Below are 11046 nucleotides of genomic sequence, written 5' to 3'. Positions count from 1 at the left end.
TATATTGGCTGCATGGGTATAGTAAGGGATTGGACTCAGGATTGTAGGGTTAATTAAATCATTAAGCCTATTAGTAGATTAAATAGATTTTGACGATCTGTTAGTATTATGTTAATATTACTATCATGTTATAGGTGTAGTAGTTAAGTGGTAGTTGTATGAATAGAAGAAGTGGTAGTGGTTGTTGAAGTAGTGTTTTGTTGTTATTGGTGTTGGTGAAGGTGGTAAAGGTGGTGGTAGTGGTGTTAGTGGTAGTGGTAGCGGTAGTGGTAGTCATAGCGGCAGCAGTAGCAGCAGCAGCAGCAGTAGTAGTAGTAATAAAAGTCGCAGTAGGAGTAGTGCAAGCTGTGGGTTGTGGTAGTGGAAGAAGAAGTAGTAGTTGTAGTAGTAGTAGAAACAGCAGCAGCAGTAGTAGAAGAAAAAGTAGTTGTAGTAGTAGCAGGAACAGCAGCAGCAGCAGCAGCAGTAGTAGAAGAAGAAGTAGTAGTTGTAGTAGTAGCAGAAACAGCAGCAGCAGTAGTAGTAGAAGAAGAAGTAGTTGTAGTAGTAGTAGAAACAGCAGCAGCAGCAGTAGTAGAAGAAGTAGTAGTTGTAGTAGTAGCAGAAACAGCAGCAGCGGCAGCAGTAGTAGTAGAAGAAGTAGTAGTTGTAGTAGTATCAGAAACAGCAGCAGCAGCAGCAGTAGTAGAAGAAGAAGTTGCAGTAGCAGCAGCAGCAGCAGTAGGAGTAGAAGTAGGCCTAGTAGTAGTAGTAGTAGTAATAGTAGTAGTAGTAGTAGTAGTAGTAGTAGTAGTAGTAGTAGTAGTAGTAGTAGTAGTAGTGGTAGTGGTGGTAGTAGTAGTAGTAGTTGTAGGAGTAGTAGGAGTAGGAGTAGTAGTAGGAGTAGTGGTAGTGCAAGTTATGGTTAATGGTTATGGTAGTGGTTGTGATAAATGTTAGTGTTGAGTAGTGGTAGTACTAGAAGTAGAAGTAATAGTAGTTGCATGGTGTTGTGATAGTAGTAGAGGTGTTGGTTGTGGTAATGGAAGAAGAAGTAGTAGTTATTCATACAGAAGTAGTAGCATTAGCAGTGGCAGCAGTAGCTGTAGCAGCAGCAGCATTATCAGTAGCAGTGATACCATTAGCAGTAGTAGCAGCAGCATCAACATAAGCTTTAGCAGCAGCAGCATTAACAGTAGTCGTAGCAGTAGCAGCAGTACCAGTAGAATTTGTAGCAGTAGTGTGTTAGTTTGAAATCCTAGAATACTTGGCTTTCTTAGTACATATTTTTTAACCTTTTTTGGGCTGGGCTGACTAAAAAATTCTCCAGATAAAACAGTCACATAAGCCAGCCTATAGTCAAAAAGCCCTCAGTGATGAAAAAATAAATTTATTCAAGGATTAACATACTGTTGATTGGCAACATTCTAATAAGTTTCTGTAATGTTTGTATTTATACAGGAAAACATGTCTATACAACTCCTTTGAGACACTGTAGGAAATTCTATAAACAAGTCCTGTATAATGTATTTAAACTATGTCTGAACTGTTGGATAATCAGGGACATATTTTATAATCGATAATCTAATCGAAATGGACAACCATGCAGAATCGATAATCTAATCAAAATGGACAACATGCACAACATGCAGAATCAATAATCTAACGGAAATGGACAACCATGCAGAATCCATAATCTAATGGAAATGGACAACCATGCAGAATTGATAATCTAATCAAAATGGACAACATGCAGAATCAATAATCTAATGGAAATGGACAACCATGCAGAATTGATAATCTAATCAAAATGGACAACATGCAGAATCAATAATCTAATGGAAATGGACAACCATGTAGAATCGATAATCTAATGGAAATGGACAACCGTGCAGAATCGATAATCTAATCGAAATGCACAACCATGCAGAATCGATAATCTAATTGAAATGGACAACCGTGCAGAATCGATAATCTAATCAAAATGGACAATCGTGCAGAATCGATAATCTAATTGAAATGGACAACCATGCAGAATTGATAATCTAATTGAAATGGACAACCGTGCAGAATCGATAATCTTATCGAAATGGACAACCATGCAGAAACGATAATCTAATTGAAATGGACATTACCATGCAGAATCAATAATCTAATCGAAATGGACAACTGTGCAGAATCAATAATCTAATCAAAATGGACAACCATGCAGAATCCATAATCTAATCGAAATGGACAACTGTGCAGAATTGATTATCAAATTGGGAAAGGACTTTCATTGGAAATGACTTTCATAAGTTGTTCACCACTGTCAAGCCCACTCATATATTTTGATATTGTATGTATGACCTTATATATTTCATATGTTTCTTTCAATAATAAAATATGTTTAAACCAATCAAATTGGTAATAATCAAAAGTGTATTTTCGTACTAGAAATTGATATGAAAATAACAGTAATGTTTATTTTGACAATTTCTTTATCTTAAAGCGCACTCTCACAGATTGACATGTCACTGAATGATTTAAACACAAATTTAATAGTTAAATTGGTTTAGTGCTGACTTAATTATTTAATTTTGGGAGTAAAAAGTTAAACTCAAGGGAGATAATTAAATATAATCCAAAACTCATTAATGAGATATCACAACATTGGTGATAATCAATTATGTTCATGAATTATAATCTATTTTCTTCAAATTTTATGTTTTTACTTAAATCCAATGAAAAAAACATGGGTATCTGATCATTTGTCCTCCATAATGCATTACTAAGATGTCCCCCATTCTTCATTAGATATGCCTGCAATGATGTGTAAGTGCATTTAAGATATTAACATTGAGATTATTTCTATGTTTAATTTATATTGATTTACCATTATATTAATTAGTTAATCACTGGCTGACACCGGGCCCATAACCTTGGCTTGAGATGCTCTGGGCTTTGTCATCGACATGAAAAATGGGGGTTCTAGGCGGAGAGTTGCTAGATTACATTTTTCAAAACACCAAAGCAATTTTTACTTTATGATACATTATGCACCAGTCCATTGTAACCACGGCCCCCCAGGTCCAGGGGTATACCGGGGATACCCTAGAAAATGGGCCGTGTTTTTACCTTTCAGGTGGCCCCGCAGTGCTGGGTGAATGTCTTCGCTTTAAATATACCGGGAAATAGGCCTTACGTAGGGAATTTACCATTTTTTCGTTCCCGCAGGGCAGGGATTTTAGCCGGGGTTGGCTGGACCCAAAGTCAAAGTCCCCGCTATTCCCCGGACCTGGGGGGGAATGGTTACAATTGACTGGTGCATTAATTATACATTAAAGGGAGGTAATAAACCACAAATTTACTATGATTATATAGCAATTTTATCAATTTGGTTGGTAAATAACACAATAATAATAATGCCTCTAAAATAAATCTCAGTTAATTTGAAAATATAAGAGTTTAACATTTCGTAACAATTAAATGAAACTTTACCATTATCAATTTTTGACATATTGTATTTTTGTTGACATAAATGCATGTTATACTTTATCTGGAATAAAAATAAAAGTGTTCAAGATATTCACATGACACGCAATTAAAGCTTTAAAAATTGTCTTGTTATGTCTGTTGATAAACAGAAACAAGAGGCCCAAAAGGGCCTATGCCTTACTGACATGGCTTTTGCGGTCATTTTCAATCCAGAGCATGTACGCTTGAGTGATAGGCAACAAATATATAGTTCACTTTTAGTGTTTGGGTTAGATGAAAACGCTGCACGTTCAACATCTGAGGACAGGAAGTGTTGTAAGCAGATTAGTTGCATGAACTATTTTAATATGTGCCAAGTAAAGGTAATCTGAGGGTAAAAAATATTTGCTTTCAAAACTGTACTCATCGTCAAAATTTCATTTCTGTAGCTTTAAAAATAAAAAGTCGGTCAAAGGTCAAAGTCAAGGACATCCGAGGACAACATTAATGCTTGTTTGCAAAACTGTTCACATGGTCAAAATTTCACTACTGTAGCTTTAAAAATTAATAAGTAAGTCAAAAGGGGTGGGGCCAGCTTTTGCCCAAGGGGCATTATTTCAAATGTTTTCAATTGCATCATATGATGCTCCACTAGAAATATCAAAGGTATGGGCCTTGTGGTTTGAAACAAGAAGATTTTGAAAATATTACTTAAATAAGTCTCTAGGAAATTTGTGACACCCAGGGCAGTGCCAGTTTTGACCCAAGGGGCATAATTTGAACAACCATGGTAGTTGACCACTAAACAAAATAGCAAGGATTTGCATAGTGCTTTCAGACAAAAAGGTTTTTAATATTTCCCAATTTAAGGGAGGGTGGGGGGGGGAGTCCGTCCCTTACAATTAAAAAAAGTGAACTCTTCCCTGGGCCTCCGTCAATTTCGCCGAGGTCGTTTGCATTTGCCGCACTGGTCCCTTGCGGGACAATCTCCGTGGGTGGGGAAGGGGGGGCAGTAATGACCCCAGGGGCATAATTTGAACAAACCTTCACAAACAATTGTGACTTTACATGTAAACTTGGCTAAAAATAGACTTTGCTCATGTAGACTTGGCTAAAATAGACTTAGCTTAAAATAGCATATTTTATACTTTCAAGACCCATAATCCAGGCATGCATGGGCAGATCTGGCTGGTTTTCAAAAGGAACCAAGTTCTAATGGATATCTAAATACTGTACAAGTTTCATCAAGATACAATCAAAACTGAAGACTGTATCATGTTCACAAGCAATTGTTTACAGACGAACTGATTTTTTAATACTTTCAAGGCCCATAATCTAGGCATGCATGGGCGGATCTGGCTGGTTTTCAAAAGGAACTGAGCTCTAATGGATATCTAAATACTGTGCAAGTTTCATCGAGATCCAATTAAGAATGAAGGCTGTATTGTGTTCACAACCAATTGTTTACACAATAGCATTTTTTTATACTATCAAGGGCCATAATCTAGGCATGCATGGGCGGATCTGGCTGGTTTTTGAAATGAACCGAGCTCTAATGGATATCTAGATACTGTACAAGTTTCATCAAGATACAATCAAAACTTAAGACTGTATCGTGTTCACAAGCAATTGTTTACAGATGCACAAATGCACGAATGCACAGACGCACGGATACACATACTACGTACACATTACCATCGCATAACCTTTTCTGGCCTTTGGCCAGTAGAGCTAAAAATCATGCAAAAGCTCTAATTTGGCTAAACTTAATACCCATCCACATTTGTAGCAAGACCTAATACTCTGGCTTTTAAAATTGTACAAGAGTTATCCCCCTTATTGATAAAAAGAAAACCCAGACCAGCGTGATTTTTCAGTTAAATTCACTATTACAATTAAAGTATCTTGGTTATAATATTGAAAAAAAAGAGAGAAGTTATGCGTATACAAGCATTATTGACTTTTGACCAGTCCAAAAGATGTAGAATACTAAATCCATGTACAGTACACTCAACGAGTTAGACCCACTTTCCTCGCTCACTCCGAGGGATAAAGTAGATGATCGCGGGTTTCCTCCGAGGGTAAAACTGTTGCCCTCGCTAAAATCCCCCCGAGTTCCTCCGAGTGGCTGGCTTACCGCCGAGTTTAATATGAACGATAGCGTTGAGAATCGTTTGATTTTATGATCCCGCGGCGGAACTCCGAGTCTAATCAGATAAGCAAGAAATCATTCTTGTTTAAAAGTTATTTATTTTTATGCTTATCCACCTTGTTAAGCGTAAAAGATTCTTACATGTACCAACGTTTAATTTGTATTTATGTCCGTAAACGCCAATTGAATATTGTCTTGAATTAATTATAAACATTGAATCATTAAAGTATATCCACTAAGTTACTGCATCATAAAGCAGCCGACTATTTACACGATTCTGAACCATGACCTCTGACATCAAGCGCGTGATAAATACAATGTAGAATATACTATTTATTATTGGTGGTTAAAAAATAGCTATGACGTTTCATGGAATTTTCCACAGAAAACGAGGCAAGAATGCCTTCAAAACCATGCGCTGTGAACTTTGAACGCGTGTTTGACCTCCTGATTTTCCGAAAATGTGTAACCTAGAATTTCTCGGAAGAAATGTGTTTATCAGTCATTAACAAAAACACGTTTATAAGATACATGTGCAACTAGTGAAATACGACTGCATTCTTGTCGTAAGCTAACTTTATGCAAAACGGGCAGAGGAAAAATTATAAAAAGCAATATATTGGAGCCGTCGTAATCGGTTGAAAATTTTAATAAAATAAATATAACTTTAGCGTAGATTCTTATCTAGTGTCCGCAGAGTTTCGCGGAGTTAACCCCTCCGAGGAACGCCGAGTTCGTTATTCTTCGGTCGACTGATCACCCTCCGAGGACCTTAAATTCAAACTCCAAGGAAAGTGGACAGTCGATAAAATCATTGTGTTGGCCGCGATAGCAAAAATCCGCGGAGGGAAACGGAAAGTGGGTCTAACTCGTTGAGTGTACTGTATGTAATCGAGTTCATTGACCTATATCAAAATACTATGCAAACATTTCTTTTATTTTGTAAGCTTTTCTTCAAGAAATAAATCCCTGTGAAAGTTAAACACTGTCGTAGTATAACTACGTCATGTTTCAAAGAATAAAAACTGTCTTGTTAATTACCTGAACCACTTGGGACTGGATATTCTGCTTTCTTAGGCTTAGAGACATTAATGAGCAGAAAAACCTAAAGGGCAACGTGTTTAAGGATCTTCATAAAATGAAACTAAATAGCCTTTGATAATTTTGTTTTTCTTGTTAATGAAGGCGGAATAAAGTATACTTAAATAATGTGTATTGACGTCAATTCTCTTCCTACAGTCAACTTCAGTTTTTGAAGATCACGTGTCATAATCTATTAAAAATCTATGAGGGGATTTATTGGAGTTGCCATACAGTCTGTTGGTCCTTCTGTCAATTGGAAGAAGTTTGTATAGCAAACAATTGAAATAGGTTAAGAGTTGTCACTATCATTCTTAGTACCCATGACTACCATGATTGGTAGTCAGCCTGGTGTATTTTTTGTGAACCAACTGCAATTTCATCTTAAAGGGACTAGACACCAGATGATAAAATTCCTTGAAAATTAATATTTTTTTTGGTAAAAAACTGACGTAAAATTGATACGCATTGAATCTTACTGGTGTATCATATCACTTACGACACATGCATCTTTGCAGTGTTTGCACATTTTCAAAATTTACTGGGGTTGGCTACCACGTAAAATCAGTTGCAGTTTAAGGATGCCATCCTTGGACAAAATTTCAACTTGACAGAATTTTGTAGAACGATGCAATGCTAAAATGTTGGCCAAAGATTGTATCATTAAAATATGAGCATATCTAAAATATTTCACACATGTAGAAGCAGAAAATAGCATAGTCCTTTATAGGCTATAAAATATTTCATATCTTATCTGTCAAAAATGTTATACAGAAATATGTCACTTAATTATTTGTTTACCGATTTTGACCCGTGAGGACCCATGTGAAAACCGCTTTAAGATCGACACGTGATTCCTCACCCTGAATTATAGGCACAAGTACATCAAGTCCAGTAACTCTGGCTTAAATAATTGTTGAGTTATGCTCTTTCTTCTACTCAAAAATAACAGACAAATGTTGGCATTAGCCCCTCAGCACTCAGGTTTATCTTCAGTCCAAAATAACAAGAAAGGTGGAAGATATTTGTATGCTCGGTGATAGGGTGACTGTAGTACTTTGAATTACAGACATCAATACTTTTTGTCTCATGCTTTGCTGATTGAGCCCATATAAATCTGGTTGGTGTTTGTTTGTAAGCTCTGAATACTGAACTTTGTAATAATTATATACAAATTACAGTTCGTCAATAAATTTCTATATTGTTTCAAATGTGTATATTGAACCTAAGACACTTATCTATTTGGTATTTTGTCTCAATAGTAGTTCTAATAAACAAGTTTGTAAGTACTTTTAGTTTTAACCCTAGTTAGCTTTGATGGTATACACTAATAGCATTCAAAAAAATGGAAAGAAGCCATTTATATTTCCTTCTTTTAAGGTTTCTGGTTATATGAAGTCTTATTTATGTCATTTTCCTTGAAATCACTGAACACGTTTCAGCTATGATAGAAAATATTTCAAAGGCTTTGATATCCATATAACTATGTTTTTGAAGTTTCACTTCCAGTGATAGAGCAGACATGTGAACTCTACCCGCAGTGTGTAAAATCTACCGCTTTTGAGACCCGTATACAGCTCTACTACTCTCCCGCCAAAATCTACCACTTCTGAAAAAAAAATGAAAACAATATTTGGCCTTAAAATTTATTTTGAACTGAACAATATTGTTACAAATTTAAGTGGCGACTAAGTTTGAACCTCTAATATTGGATAGATTAAACAATTTTTAAAACCAAAAGCTTTAAGACATCATTTCATAGTCCTATTATTCCTTTCTCCACTGAACAGCATTGGTGACTTGGTTGATTGTCCTTAACACTGCAGTCCTAAATATTGGAATGAATCGGTGCTTGTCCTTTAAAGCTACAATGGTGTCTTAGACACTTAAATTGTTGATTTTTTCTTCTAAACACCTCACTGGTGGATTGCTTTTTCTAATAACAATCCTCACTGGTGGATTGCTTGTTCTATTCACCCAACCGTTGGATTGCTTGTTCTATAACCCTCACTGGTTGATTGCCTCTTCTATACACCTCACTGGTGGATTGCCTGGTCTATAACCCTCACTGGTGGATTGCCTGGTCTATACACGTCACTGGTGAATTGCTTGTTCTATACACCTCACTGGTGAATTGCTTGTTTAATACACCTCACTGGTGAATTGCCTGTTCTATACACCTCACTGGTGGATTGCCTGTTCTATACACCTCACTGGTGGATTGTCTGGTCTATACACACCACTGGTGGATTGCCTGGTCTACACACCTCACTCTGGTGAATTGCCTGGTCTTTCTTACATACCGTATGTGTGTTTCCGGTCATGTGACCAGTGCTGGAAAAACCCATCTTACATACCCCATGTAAGATGAGTCACGCGCAACAACGCGCCACTTCTTATTTCATTTATTGTATGGTTTATGAAAAATAGATTATGCCATTTCAATAACGCGCAATCAAATATATATGTTTGCAAGACTTTTATTTAAAATTGAAAATAATTAATCGCAAAAACGCTATTTTTAGTTATTTAAAATCAATGCGCTTTATGACGTCAGTAAACAACATCACACACGCTTTTTGGTGTAATTGTACAAAAGTTCATTTTTTAAGTCATTTTTTCCACAAAATGATAAATTTAGATATGCAAGAAAAAACATCAATCATGTTTTTCCGGTCCGGATTGAAAATCCGACCCTCGGGCACGCTGCGTGGCCGGTAACTCGGCAAGCCTTGTTACCTGCTTACGCACGTGCCCTCGGGTCAGATTTTTCTATCCGTACCGGAAACACATGATAGATACTTATAATACACACCACTGGTGGATTGCTTGTTTTATACACCTCACTGGTGGATTGCCTGTTCTACACACCACTGGTGGATTGCCCGGTCTATACACACCACTGGTGGATTGCTTGTTCTATACACCTCACTGGTGGATTGCCTGTTCTACACACCTCACTGGTGGATTTCCTGTTCTATTTACCTCACTGGTAGATTGCCTTTTCTATACACCTCACTGGTGAATTGCCTGTTCTATACACCTCACTGGTGGATTGCCTGTTATATATACCTCACTGGTAGATTGCCTTTTCTATACACCTCACTGGTAGATTGCCTTTTCTATACACCTCACTGGTAGATTGCCTGTTCTATACACCTCACTGGTGGATTGCCTGTTCTATACACCTCAGTGGTGGATTGCCTGTTCTACACACCTCACTGGTGGATTGCCTGTTCTATATACCTCACTGGTAGATTGCCTTTTCTATACACCTCACTGGTGGATTGCCTGTTCTATACACCTCACTGGTGGATTCTTCTGGACCATCTTAATTTGATGTATCTACTTTTGTTGTAATCATTAAATCTCTAACATGATCTTCCTCTAAGAATTAGGAATGTCTACAAATAGCCACAATGAAACTTAACTTGAGGTCTGGATTAAAGACAAAGGAAATACAGGGAAACTCTGATAATTTCACTGGAAAATCTGTCTGATTGACTGTCACATTCAATTTGAGCCGTTACAAACAAAAATGGGTCTTATGGTAAAAATGATCTAAATGGGAATTCTGACATCATAGTTTCCTGTGGCTAAAAAAAGAAATATGGAACCCAAGGTGTGACAATTTATGAAGGTTAGGTGCTTGTTTAAGGTACTATAGGTTAAATGTTTCTTTTTATCTAAAATTTTGCATGATGGCAATCAAAAATTCACAATTTCAAAAACTTTTTGGAAAATTGAATATTTTTTCTATGTTATTTTTTTATTGTGTTTAATACCTGCAATTCCTCAATATCTCTTGTTTTGTATGTGAAGACCTCAGGGAAAATTTGTCCTGCATAGATAAAAGGTATTTTTACATATTTCAGAAAAAGGGTCTTTAATCTATTTTTAGATATTTTTATAAATTTGTTCTGACGTAGACCTAACTCTTTGTTAAAGTTTGTTTTTGTCCTTAATGTGAATTTCTCAATAAGACTCATTTTCGCAGACGATCTCAAATAATTTATGTTCTCATGCTGATTTTGTCATGTTTTTGTGACAGAAATTTTTGGTAAAATTTACTTAGAAAACAACCTGCATTTTCGGCCAAAGAAATTGCAGTTAGACAACCATTTTAATACATGCTTGGCTTAATCATTAAGAATTTCAACTTTAGCGGGTGTTAAAAGGTCCGCTTATTGCCACTCATCCGATACACACTCCATCTTCCGATTTTGGGATGAGAATGTGTCAGCCAATGTCAGGTACTATTCTAAGACAGTTAGATGAACTGAAGTAGTATTTTAATGATTAAGAAGAGCTCCTCGCTACGCTCAACCCGCCCATTCTTTATCATTCAAATGCTACTTATTGTCATCTGACTATTACTT

The 11046-nt window shown here is 36.5% G+C and overlaps 1 protein-coding gene across 2 annotated transcripts in view; it reads left to right on the top strand.

Moving 5' to 3' along the window:
* Positions 1-11046, top strand: part of LOC128242662 (probable ATP-dependent RNA helicase DHX35) — a 213508-nt gene that overhangs the window by 117355 nt on the left and 85107 nt on the right. The window lies entirely within an intron of this gene.

This window comes from Mya arenaria, chromosome 8 (genome assembly GCF_026914265.1).
Source record: "Mya arenaria isolate MELC-2E11 chromosome 8, ASM2691426v1".
NCBI classification, from domain to species: Eukaryota; Metazoa; Mollusca; class Bivalvia; order Myida; family Myidae; genus Mya; species Mya arenaria.
Note: the sequence above shows the minus strand (reverse complement) of the source record. Positions and strands in the feature narration are given on the sequence as shown.